This window comes from Centrocercus urophasianus, unplaced genomic scaffold (genome assembly GCF_019232065.1).
Source record: "Centrocercus urophasianus isolate 14NV4802_14NV808 unplaced genomic scaffold, USGS_Curo_1.0 seq_14, whole genome shotgun sequence".
NCBI classification, from domain to species: Eukaryota; Metazoa; Chordata; class Aves; order Galliformes; family Phasianidae; genus Centrocercus; species Centrocercus urophasianus.
Window position 1 is genome coordinate 8,808,236 of NW_024884586.1, and position 12,727 is coordinate 8,820,962.

The 12,727-nt window shown below is 39.6% G+C and overlaps 1 protein-coding gene across 4 annotated transcripts in view; it reads right to left on the reverse strand.

Annotated features, from left to right (window-relative positions):
• TSPAN4 (tetraspanin 4) overlaps window positions 1–12,727 on the reverse strand; it is a 393,641-nt gene that overhangs the window by 227,972 nt on the left and 152,942 nt on the right. For all 4 annotated transcript variants that reach the window (XM_042814264.1, XM_042814266.1, XM_042814267.1 and 1 more), the window contains one exon: window positions 2,824–2,874. The gene's annotated coding sequence lies outside the window, so the exon portion shown is untranslated. The remainder of the gene's footprint in view (window positions 1–2,823; window positions 2,875–12,727) is intronic.

Sequence of the window (12,727 nt, forward strand, 5' to 3'; positions counted from 1 at the left end):
TCATCCATGAAGCATAAACTTTTTGTCACAGGGACTTACACATTTTCTGAACATAAGACATTTACGGATGCTTACACTTTACATTGCTTTACAAAAGGAGAGTCTGATTATCACAGTATAAGACAAGCAAAGGGATTATGGTTTTAAATGCATGCAGCAGGACTTGCTAAAGCTGATTCCTGAATGAAGCGGGTCACAGAACTTAGGATGCTGGCAGGATCCCCATAAGGAAATTCAACAGCATTATGGTAAATTCAACTGCCTCTTCTTCCACTCTTTATCTAAGGGTACAGCACCATGATCCCAAAACCCTGCTCCTTCATTATCTTTGCTGTGCTGTACATTAACACCTTAACTACATTGCCCCAGATAGGTCACAAAAAATGTTAAACTCACAAGGACACATTCTCCCCAGAGACAGACTGTAGACCACAGAACTAAATCAGTAGCCCATGTGAAAATCTAGTTTACTGTTAAGACATTAATTTTGCAAGTCAAGGGATCATTCACTTATCACGTTATGATTCCTTAGTTAGGCCCTTCAGTAGCTCTGGCCATGCTCCTGAGCTTTTTCTCTTCATGCATTCTAAGATATCCTTTCCTGAATCCTTCCAGTTCTCTAAATGATCCTTCTGCGTGCCCTCTGCTGAACTCTCCTCAAGCTCTGTGCCTTTCAACTTTCTTCTGTAGTCCTGCTGGGCTCTCCTTTTTGTTCCTTCTCTTTCTCTTCACATTTCTTCTAAGCTGCAAATAATTTTCAGCTCTTCTCATGACACAAAATATCACACCTCCTGTTCGAATTGGAATCTCAGCTTCTCTTATACTTTAATGCATGCGTTTTGCAATTGCCAACAAACTCATTATGACTAAAGCAGATATCTTCTCAAGTCTCTCCTGCCCATTAGCTTCTTTCCTAGCTTTTCATAAATAATAACACCATCCTCCTGCTGTATCAGCCCCTACCCAGAACGTCGTTTTCATCTTGGAGCTTACTCTTTACTCTTCCATCTTGTACCTAAGTTGTACCTCAGTTTGGCGTCTGCCAAACTTTCCACACAGCATTGCTAATGGGCCAGTCGTACCACTGTATCTGCAGAGATAAAACTCTCTTGACAAATGCAATCTTGTTATCCAGCTATTTATCCAAAATGCCACTTTAAAGGCCATTTCCCTACACTATCTCTTCAGTAACATTATTTCTCTCTGTGTTAGCCCCTGTTCATTCTATTCTCTCTTTCCCATCAATAACAAGTTATATATGATTGCTACATTATCCACAGTGTAACCACAACTCTCTCTCAACTCTTCTTCATCATCAGAAGATCAATTTTTTTTCTGTCATAGCCCCAGGGATTCTACCAGCTCTAGTTCATAGTTTGAAAATATTTTCTAACCTTTGTGTGGCTTCTACCTCCACTGAAGTCTGAGGAATGTGGAAGCCAAGATTTTGTCTCATGAGTAATTTCTGAAATCATTCAAACTATTCAAGTGCATGAAGTTGAGCACAATGCTCAACTTCAGAAATGGCTTGCTGGTATCACTGTGTAAGCACAACCACCTTGGCACAACTCAAGCAGATAATATTCATATTACCAAAGCAGCCTATAGCAATCACATTATCTTAGTATGATTTATACCAGTTCATAGGACTAAAAATAGTAATAATAATAAAGACCACTCTTAGCAAAAGCATTTATGGCAGTAGAAACGCAATGTGTTAAGGCTGCTATCCATATATAAAAGTTCTACTAAATAAACAAAAAAATCCCAACAAAGCCCACTCACAATCCAAGCAACTTTGCTGACATAAACTGGGTGGGTTTGACTGAGTTTCTTTTCAAAGCAGATTTGAGGTGACACTGGTGCCCCATTGCTTTCTACCTGTAATTTCCTACCCACACTGCCATCTGAATAGCATCTCTCAAAGCAGAGTCTGGGCTTTGTTAATTGAGTCACAATTAAAAAAATTAAGTGTCAAGGTTGGTGCCTCCAGTAACTTCCCTGTGGACCTCCCAGCGAGGCCTTAGATCTATGCAGCACACAGAAGGGTACTCAGTAATAAATAAAATTCATAACTGAATACCTTAAAAAGATGAGAGGAAAGCTGTCTGGAACAGCATTTATAGATTTCCACCTGGCTAAAAGCCACTGCTGACACTTATGGTTAAGGCACGAGACAACTCATCCTGGTTTTGGTTTGCCCCTATTTATTAGCTAGTTTCCCTTCTGAAAACTTTCAGTGCCTCACAGTAGAAACTTTGTAATAATATACCTATAGGCGACGTATGTGAATATTTACCCTGTCTCACATATACACACTGAAGTACCATAAATCATATTAATACCATTAATTTTAAGTGATGACGCAAAGATCCTTCACAACACAGTATTAAGCCAGGATACACAAACTTCATTGTACAGAGACATTATCAGCCAGATGACAATGGCTATCTCACTATGTCTGATCCATGTTTGTTTGTTTTCCCTCCCTTTCGAAAACACAGTTCATGAATGCTCAAACCTTCCCTATAAATTAATTTGAAGTATTTACAGATTCCTAGTGAAGGCAGACATACTTTGGTAAAATTGAAGATTTAGTGTAACTCGCAGCTGTTACTAAATGGAAAGCATCTATTTTCAGATGCTGGACTGCCTTTGCAAATGTTTTCAAGGAGATACCCTTCCATCACCCTGGCACACCACAACAGAGATAGTTCTGATAACTGTGCTATCTCAAACACGCAATAATGAGGAAAACAAAATGTCCAAACCAAGACACAAGTAGAAAAGAATATATTACCAAGAGGAATGGAGGATACTCACCTCTGCTTCCGCTGCCTGCCTGCTGCCTTCCAATAGATTCTATTGAAGCCTCTGTAAAAAGAGAAAAAGATGGAAAAGTAAGCAACTTAAAAACACCACAAAAAAAAAAAAAAAAGCTAAATAAAAGAATGTCAGACACATCTGCATATCTGTTTAAGATTTGTCCACCTGGATGACAGCACTGATGTGAAAAATACTTGGAAAAAATATGACAGTTTGGAACCAAACCCTAGTCTGAATTTGTATACTGAATACTGCATTTCCAGCTCTGTACATCTTTTGCTGTGTCCCACACAAAACACAAATCTCACGAGGGGGTGGGGACCCAATACTTAAATGCCTGTGGCAGAGGGTGTAAGACACCCAAAAGACATTGCTTTCTACAAATTGCTCTTATTTTAGAGGTTTATTTAAATAGGCCACATCTCTGACTTTAAAGTCTCTTTGGCAAAAGTCTTTCACCCTTCATGCACTGAACCATGGAAATCTCAGCTCAAGAAGATAAGTAAGAAAAGATGACACAGTTTGCTTTAAAAAAAAGAAAAAAGAAAAAAGCACATTTTTGCCATATAATAAATAACTACTTAAAATAAAAGCCCACCCATGCTAAGGAATACCTCGGTGAAAGGAAACTGCATTGAAGTGCTGCTTTTCCCACTCAAAGGTTTTCAGACCGCACTGCCACGCTTACACGTGTTGGAGGCATACAGTTAGGAAAGCTTCCTCCTTTTTAAGAAAACACAGTGACTGGAAACTAAAACTAAATGCAAGAGGTAGGTTGGCTGTGCTGGGAGCAGGATTCCCTGCAGGAGGGCAAAGGGAACACTGCGGAGAGCTGTGGGAACAGACTGGAGGCAAGGGGCCACGAAGGAAGATCTGTGTTTCTCATGGGCTTGGGACAGAAGGGTTGCACCGGAGGTCAGAAAATCGGAGCGGCCCAGTACAGGTCAGGGCCCACACAGGAGGGCCAACAGCAAGCTCTGATAGGATAAAGCTATATACCATTCTCCCTGAGGTGTTGGAGACCCATCTCTGCCCCAGCAGCTCGAAAGCTTGAACTCCCCTGTGTATTGCAAAGCTCAAAGTACCGCCCACATGCCCAGCTCAGGGCCATGCCTCAATTTGGACATTTAGCATTTGGGGGCCACCTGCTCCCAGGCTCCTGGCCCCTTCAGAGGCCTCCAGCCTCAGCACGACCTGCCAGGGTCAGGCTGCACTTCTGCAGCAGCTGCTTTCAGTCGTCCTACCAAAGCAAACCTTTGAGCACACTGCCCATCCCGCCTTATCAACCTCCACCCTCAGCTCCACCATACCCACAGCCATCACTGGACCTGAATACCTGGTCATAGGAGCAGGCCAGAGGCTGCTCAGGGGTAGACTGGTGTCTGAGTGGCCAGGCATGAGAAGCAAGAGAGGTTAGAAGTACCACAGTTGGCAGCATCAGCAACACAAACCTTCCCTGCTTGTCTGCCTTTGGTAAAGGATATTTTAACCTTGGGAAGCATAACCTCTCAGTCAGTCAGACATGGCTGTCATATTGCTGTCCAATGCATAGTAAAGTAGAATGAAGAGCTTTTGCTGTTATTTTCAATCTGTTCTAATTAGCAGACTATACATTCCTCTGCTTTATATCTGCTTCATTCAAGTAGACAGGTCAAACATACAGATGACTGACCACATCTAGCAAAAACCTTTTTTTCTTTTTAATTACTCACTATAGCTATTTTGCATGCCAATATCACTATGAGACCTGATGTTGTGCATCCCTGCTTGGATATAAATAATATCCATTTCCCCTCAGAAGTTGGCTCAGTGTACCCAGAGCAAGTGCTGTCAAATCAAATCATCTACCTCTTCTATGACAAACTACCCTATTGCTGTCTGTACTCAGCCTTCTGCCCCATCAACCTTTAAATACTCTTTTACATTTAAGCATTCTTATTTTAAGAGGATAAACACAACGATGGAACTAATGCAAGCACATGCATGAACATACTCAGTAAAGACTGAAGTGGAATCCACCTATCAATTTTGGCGAGAGCGAATGTAAGCATGTTGCAATTTGAAGAGACACTGATTTTTCAAATTGTTTATATAATTGTTTATACAATGCAATTTGTTTATTCTTGTTTATTCTCATTCATAAACAAGAAAGACATACTATCATAACGGTTGCAAGCTTTTATACCTGAAAATGCTTTTTTGCCCATATGAACTACATTTTCTAGTAATTATACTGGCACTATAAAGGTTTGACGTAAGCAGAGAATATTCTTTTTATTCTTAACTTCTTAAATATAACATTTGTTTAAAAATCACCATCGGCAAAAAGATTTTACATATAAATTACTAGAACAAATTTCAGAGCTAAAAAACAGCAACTTTCTTTGTACTGAACAAGTAGAGACTAAATACAAGCATCCTGTTTTACCTACCACAAATTATACAAATCTAACATTCATAGATTCTGGTATGTAATACAGATCTCCTCCTGTCTGACTGCTATCCAGACTCTGTCCTGTTTGGCACTTGCAGTCTGGAAGATGCCAAAGAATGCATAGTAGTGGCATCCTGGAGAAGTCATTGTGCTTTCAGGTTCTGCTAAACTTCACCAAGTTAAGCACAGTTAGCTAACAGATTCCCAGCTCCATACTGGGAATTGCTCTCATCTCCATTACTGGGGTTGCTCTCATCTCCACCTCTGAATAAGGAAATCAAGCCTTCCTTCGCTTGTCAGGGTGAACAGGCTTCTTGCTCTGTAACTCATATGGAGAAGGGGCCAATCAGCAGGAAAAACACTAATCACAGAATTGTAGGAATTGGAAGAGACCTGTGAAGATCACCCCCTTGCTAAAATACGTTCCCTACAGTAGGTTGCACGAGAAAGCATCCACACACTTTTTGAATATCTCCAGAGAAGGAGACTGCACAACCTCTCTGGGCAGCCTGCTCCAGTGCTTTGTCACCTTCACAGTAAAGAATTTCTCTCTCGTGTTCAGATAGAACTTCCTGTTTTCCAGCTTCTACCCATTGCTCTTTGTCCTGTCACAGGGCACTGCTAAAAAGAACCTGGCCTCATCTACTTGACTCCTGCCCATGAGATATTTAGGAGCATTGATAAGATCCTCCCCTCCCCCAGAGTCTTGTCTTCTCCAGCCTCAACAGTCCAAAGCCTCTCAGTATTTCTTCATACAGAAGATGCTCCAGGCAGGCCCTAATCATCTTTACAGCTACTTGCTGGACTCTCTCCAGAAGTTCCCTGTCTTTCTTGAAATTAGGAGCCCAGAACTGGACTAAAACCAGCATTCTTAGAAAACTCTCCACTCCTTAAATTCCACAATTGAAGTCACTGATAAAGCTGAGGAAGACAGTCAGACATTTGTATGACATAAAGTTTGGTATATAATTAACAGAGCAAGAGAAAGCATTCAAAACCAAATGCATTCAAATCAGCTCAGCCACTTCCAGCAAGAGGTATGCAGAGCAAACCCTGACCTTCCTTTCAGTCAAGATGATTCAGGTTCCCAACATTTCTAGAAGTGCAAATTTCTCTTGACAGCCATAAATTCATCTGAAAAGTGACAGAAATTAAAGAAACGTAATCTGTCACTCAACAGGGTTTTATTTTATGTGATAATGTGTTGATATATATATATACACACAGTAATGAAAAGTGTATTTTGACATTTAAAGTCATCCCATTTAGCTGTGCCACAAAACCCAAGCTGTCAGGAGACATAGGGGGAGTGTAGCAAAGTTTTTAGTTTACAGCAATTTCTAATTAAGAAATGAACCTTAATTTTTACCAAATTAGAGCATGCATAGCTCTTCTCACACAAACACAACAATGAGAAACGTTTGGCTAGCACTCCTTTTTCCAGCCACTCACTTCCCCAAAGCAGCAACTGTGACTGATGCCACTCCACTCTGACTGCAGGCTTCTCTTCCCCGGAGCTACACTCTACTATAGTGACTAAAGCATCAGGCTGAGATTTGGATGATTACGATTCAAATCTCGCCTCTTACACAGCCACTCCTCTAATTTTGGGTGAATCATTTAACTGGTACTCTCCGCTGCTTTGAAACTAGTCTGTAGACTCAATATTACTCTATTTACGTTATGCTGTGCTTTACAAAGGGTGTTGGATAGCTGCAAGCTTTAGTGCTATCAGTATTCATGATCATATCCTCATCAAATCTGTATTAGATCTTCCATAGGAGGAAGTTGTAAAACTTTCTTCCAAGGTACATTCTACAGGAATTAAAGATGGAGGAGGAATACATTTCTGTAGTATGAGAATTTACATTACAACCACAAAACAGAAAAAAAAGAAAAAAACAACCACCACACAGAATGTGTGGTGAGAAGTGGATAGCCACTGCCACATTTTGCCTATTTACCTTTTCTTATGGCATCCATAATGGCTCTTACCCATAGCAACATCTAAGAAGAGACATTTCCTCCCCCTTCCCAAAACCATTCTGAAAATCAGTGGTCAGTGTGAGGCACAGCTTGATCCCAAAGGGAAACCTTTTAGATTGAAAGATGTCAAAATACCAAAGGAAGGCGAGGAATCCCATTCACACCAAGAACTTAATCACTTAGTAGTTGAATTACCCACAGAAGGAAAAGAGACTTCCTCCTGAACAATTCCCTCCAAGAGCTTTTAGACGTTGGCTACTTCTGTGGCCTCAGACATAAAGTATAAACTTTTTGTCACAGGGACCTCTATGTTTTCTGAACACAAGACATTTACAGATGCTCACACCTTGCACTGTTTTACAAAAGGAGAGTCTGATTATCACAGCATAAGACAGGTAAAGGGATTAGAATTTTAAATGCATGCAGCAGGACTTGCTATAAGCTGACTCCCGAATATAGTGGATCATAAAAGCTTAGGATGCTGGCAGGACCTCCATAAAGGAATTTAATTGCATTATCGTAAATTTAACTGTCTCTTCTTCCTTTATCTAAGGGTACAGCGCCATGATCCCAAAACCCTGCCCCTTCATTATCTTTGCTGTGCTGCATCTTAGCACCTTAATTTAGCCACATAAAGGTCCACGGGTTGATGTTTTAGACTAGGTCTCTTACAGATCAAAACTACTCCTTTCTCTCAGGAGGGGGAATATTTTCCACTGTGCTTGTGAATCTCCATCATTTTCATGCTCAAGTTTCATGGTGCTCCATTGACAGTCACCCCATCCAAGCAGTGGAGCAGCGAACACAAGCATAGAGCCCACAGGTGTTCAAGCTGGTTCCTTTGTTGATACCAGTACTTATCACAGCTCTTCAGAGCTGTCTGAAGACACTTGGACAGAGTGATATTTTCACAAATCAGGAGCCACAGTCTAATCCACCAGCAGAGATTGCACTCTACAGAAAGCACACAATATTTTCTGTATGGAAATGTGACTTTTACCTCACAGACTGCAGCTTGAGATGACAAGCCCCATACAACAACAGCATATCAAGAAGTCTCTGCTTGACACCCTTTAAGCCAACAGAAAGTAACAGATCTCCTTTGTCAGACTTGGGTTGTCTCATTGCAAATTACATCTCACAAAGAGAGAAACAAGAGAAGACATCCATGGAGAAATGAAGTAGGTTTGTTTGTAGAATGGCTTTTGTTCCACACAGACATATGGAAACGCAAGATAAGCGTGTCTATTACTACCCAGAGATTATAGGACACATTGCACTCCAAGTACAGGCACAAGTCCCATTAATGCCAACAGGTGCTGCATATGCTCAGCCAGAGGAGAACACAGCTGCTGCACGTTCAAAGCAGTGCATACAGGCAGCAAGCACTTGCAATCTACTTCACCTTTGACCACTTCAGGGCAGTCTATTACTGCATTCACTTTGAGAAAACAAAATGGATCAGAAACACATGTGCTAATTAGCTGAAACCACTCACATGTGAGTTCTGCAACTACCACAAACTCATCATGGCTAAAGCAGATACCTTTACTTTTTTCCTCAAACCTCTCCTGCCCATTATCTTCTTTCCTATTTCTCAGAAATTGCAGTTAAAACACAAGAGGCAGGATACACACATCTACAAAGGACAGTCAATTATTGGTAGTCCTCAACCTTTGACATAATTTAGACTTTTTTTTTCCCTAGGACTGGGAGACTTACATAAAACACCCACCTGATAAAAACTAAAGTGAGCATGCATACATATTTACATAAGTCTGGATTTATGCATGGATACAGATACATATATCAAACTAAAGAATGCATATTTTTTCCCTTAAAAAAAAAAAAAAGCCTTATTTTTACTGCTGAAATTGAAAAAATGATAGTCCAGGAGAAATAAAAAGCTTCATGGTAGACTATGATTCTTCACATTCTTACAGAAACATAGGTAAAACATGACATTAAATATATATTGAGGATTAGAGGAGATCTACTTAGACGTGACATCATCTTTTGGCTTCTCCTGAGATTATTTAAAAGAGTGATTACATGATTTAATACTTTCCTCAAAATTACTCTTATGAGATGGCACTAGTGATAGTATATATGTAATGAAGATAAAGAGGTGACTACATTCCCAATTAGTCACCAGCATTAGATCTCTGCAACATCAAGGGTATGAAAAGAAATCACACACTAAATTTTTAAGTACAAAATATCGTCAGTGCTGGACCAAAAATACCAAACTTACTGCTCACATTAAAAGTTTAGCTCTCTGAATTGGTAAGCAAGACCACTACATTTGTTTCCACTGCTTTACCTACTTTACAGCACCATATTACTACCTATTTCACTGGAATTATATTAGTACCAAGCTTGGTAATAATAATAATGTAATAAAAGAGAATATATGTATTTTTTCCTGGTTAAAACAAGATATCAATGGGAGACAATGAAAATGGACCATTGTGCTGTAATCTTTGCAGTTGTTTTAAAAAAATTAGAGCTCCCTTTTAAAAGCACTTTATCTGCTTGCTCAAATATTCTGTCTGCACGTAAACCAGTCCAGTCAATGCGATGTGCAGGAAACATTCTGTATTGTACTAAAACAATGAGAGAGGGGCACAGAATCTACAAAGTGAGGAAGTAGTGGTCTAAAACCAAAAAAATAACTAGTATACTCTTCAGAGGAGCAGAAAACTGAGGTTTCTGAAACGGAAACCATATTGCAACTAAATCTAGATCAGCATCTATTAATGGGAGTTTAGGAAGCAGTGGTTGCTGATAGCATATTACCAGCATTTGGTATTTTTAATGAATGTAGAACATGTGAGGCAATGCATATGTGTGTTTCTATAGCACGGCTTTTTCAGAAGGGCTCTACAGTTATTTTCTGATATTTATCTTACTCCTACAGTAAAGCTCTATTTAACATTAGTAAAGTTGCTTTGTTCTACTTTAATAGCATTTTTCTTTATTATCAAAGACTGAAAAATACACATTTACATTCACCAAATGCACATCTGTTTCTTAACCTACACTAATGGAAAACTTATCTGCTCTACTATTCTTCTCCCACAACCCATTGTAAATATTCAGGACTTCAATAGTTACTATTCAGCCCTCAAGTTCAATACACACAAAAGGAGTGCACTCTACCCCACAGGATTCTAGGAATAACACTGTGTACTTTATAGAGGACAATCTTTCATTGCAGCAATTCACAAAGCTTTACAGACACCCATGAAATTCCACAGCTCTATTTATTAACATTTTAAGACAGAAGAAAGGAGTTACAATTGACTCAAGGGAACAAGCCCTATCTTTCAGCTTCTCATGCAATGGATCAGACCATATTCCAGAAGTTATTAGCTCCATTTATTCTACAGAGTCCAATACTGCTGCCTTTTAGAAAATTGAGAGGGATTTGTAAGGCCATGTGGGCCATACACATTTTTAAGCCCTGTGATGTCACTGAAAACCTTCTTTATTTCATTGCAATTGCTTTATGTCTGCATAAAAACTACATTGCTGCACCTGACATGCCCATTCCTGGATTTTAAGCATTCTAGCAGCTATGGACTCCAGTTCTTCCTCTGCTGAAAGCAGAAAACCTTACAAAAACAGCCTAACAGGGAATAACTTACTCCAATATAAATATATCCATCTGGTCCTGTACAATGAAGTTTATTCTTTTCATAACCTTTACTTACATTTCTGCACGTATTTCTTTTTATTGTGGCTACTGAAAGTCATGGTCCACAACTGCCTCTTTTGCTGAGATCTCCTGTCACTGCAGATAACAAAAACAGCATTTTTGATCTTAGCTCCCAAGCCAAGTGCTCTCCAGGCATCTAACAGGAAGAAATTTTTTAAATATGTCTCAGGGGTCAACACCAGAAAGCACAGCATGATTAATGAAAGTGATCAAACTAATAGTAGAAGATTATCACATTGAAAAAAACAGGACATCTGTCATCCTACACAAGGGGAAAGGCCCACTTCCTACCTGCCCTACATCCTCTGCACATTGGCACTTAGCCAGCCAGGATTCCTGCAGCTGCTTCCTTGGCAGATCCTTCCTCCACCTCAGGCAGTTTAGCCTCTATTTCTGCTTGAACTCAGCCTTGCAGAAAGCTTTGGAAAGCAATGCTTCCCAATATACCTGTTCCTCTTCCTTTTTTCCACTGTCTTGTTCCCATTCTGATTTTTTTTTTTCCTTGACTCTGCTTGGATCTCTGTGAATCTTTCTCCAACTTATCCCAGTAACATGCCACTCTACTCCTTCAAAGTTAGACAGCGGTTAAACCACATCCATGTATCTGTCACCATCTAATGCCTTTTGGTACTTAAAATCAGCAGGAGAAATGCTCACCTTGTAAAGGCCAGCTCCCAAATAATGATAAAGCAAATGTTCACAACAAACTTACTGTCTTCATTAAAAAAGTAAAGCTTCATCTGCTCACGCAGTTACTTTTTCCTCCTGTTGCGTAAGACACACAAATGCCACTGAGCCTTCCCTCTTTCCTCAACAAGTCTCAGCCTTCTGTCAGTTTATTATTCTCCCTGGCAAAAACCTACTGTGCCCCACTGCATAGTTTCCACTTCCAGAATGTGACACTCCTTAGAGCCCCCCAGTCCCATATGTGAAGTTTGAAACCTGCTTGCAGCTCATTGCAGCACTTACCTAGTCTCATTCTTTCTATTACTATAATAAATAGAAGTGTAACAGCTACAAAAAGGTTTTACAACTTTTCTTTGTAGTCTCATTTTAGCTGCATGCATATTTACACTATTTTCATCCAACCCAGTATGAAGAGCCAATAGTAAAAGTGAAACTACATATTCCCAGAGGGATCCCTCTTTTGCTTATTACTTCCCTCTTTTAATGCATTTATTAGAGTTCCTGAATTAACAGTGGCAGATGCATGCAAAGAAAGAAAATTTTAATTTTGTAGATAATACTGGATTACAATACATTAATGTTACAGTAAAACCCAAAGCGGAAGCACTCAAGGGACATAAGAGCAATTAACATAGTTAGATTATTTACCTAACTCTGACACATTGGTAGGCCATTCAGAAGCAACTGGAATTGTGTTTACACAGGCAGAGCTATTATGCTTCTTCAAAATCGTAGACAAATATCCTGTTCAGGATTCAAAGGAACATCAGTTCCCTCAGGCAAAGGAAAATATAAAATCATATACTGAAACAGCAACTTTAAACAGATCTTCTCCACTAAGACTGTGGGCAGGGGGAAAACATTAATAAGGATATGGTGCAAAGATTCAACTCTCAAGAGATTCATAATGTGGGTATTTTGAAAGAGATTCTGTACCAGTTAAGAGTAATAGTTATTATATTCTTCTATCACGTTCCAAAACAAGTATTTTCAGGAAGAAATAAGCTGAGTGTAGGCATAGATGTCATCTCAAGTTACAAATGTGTATTTATTTACACAAAAAGAACTGTGTA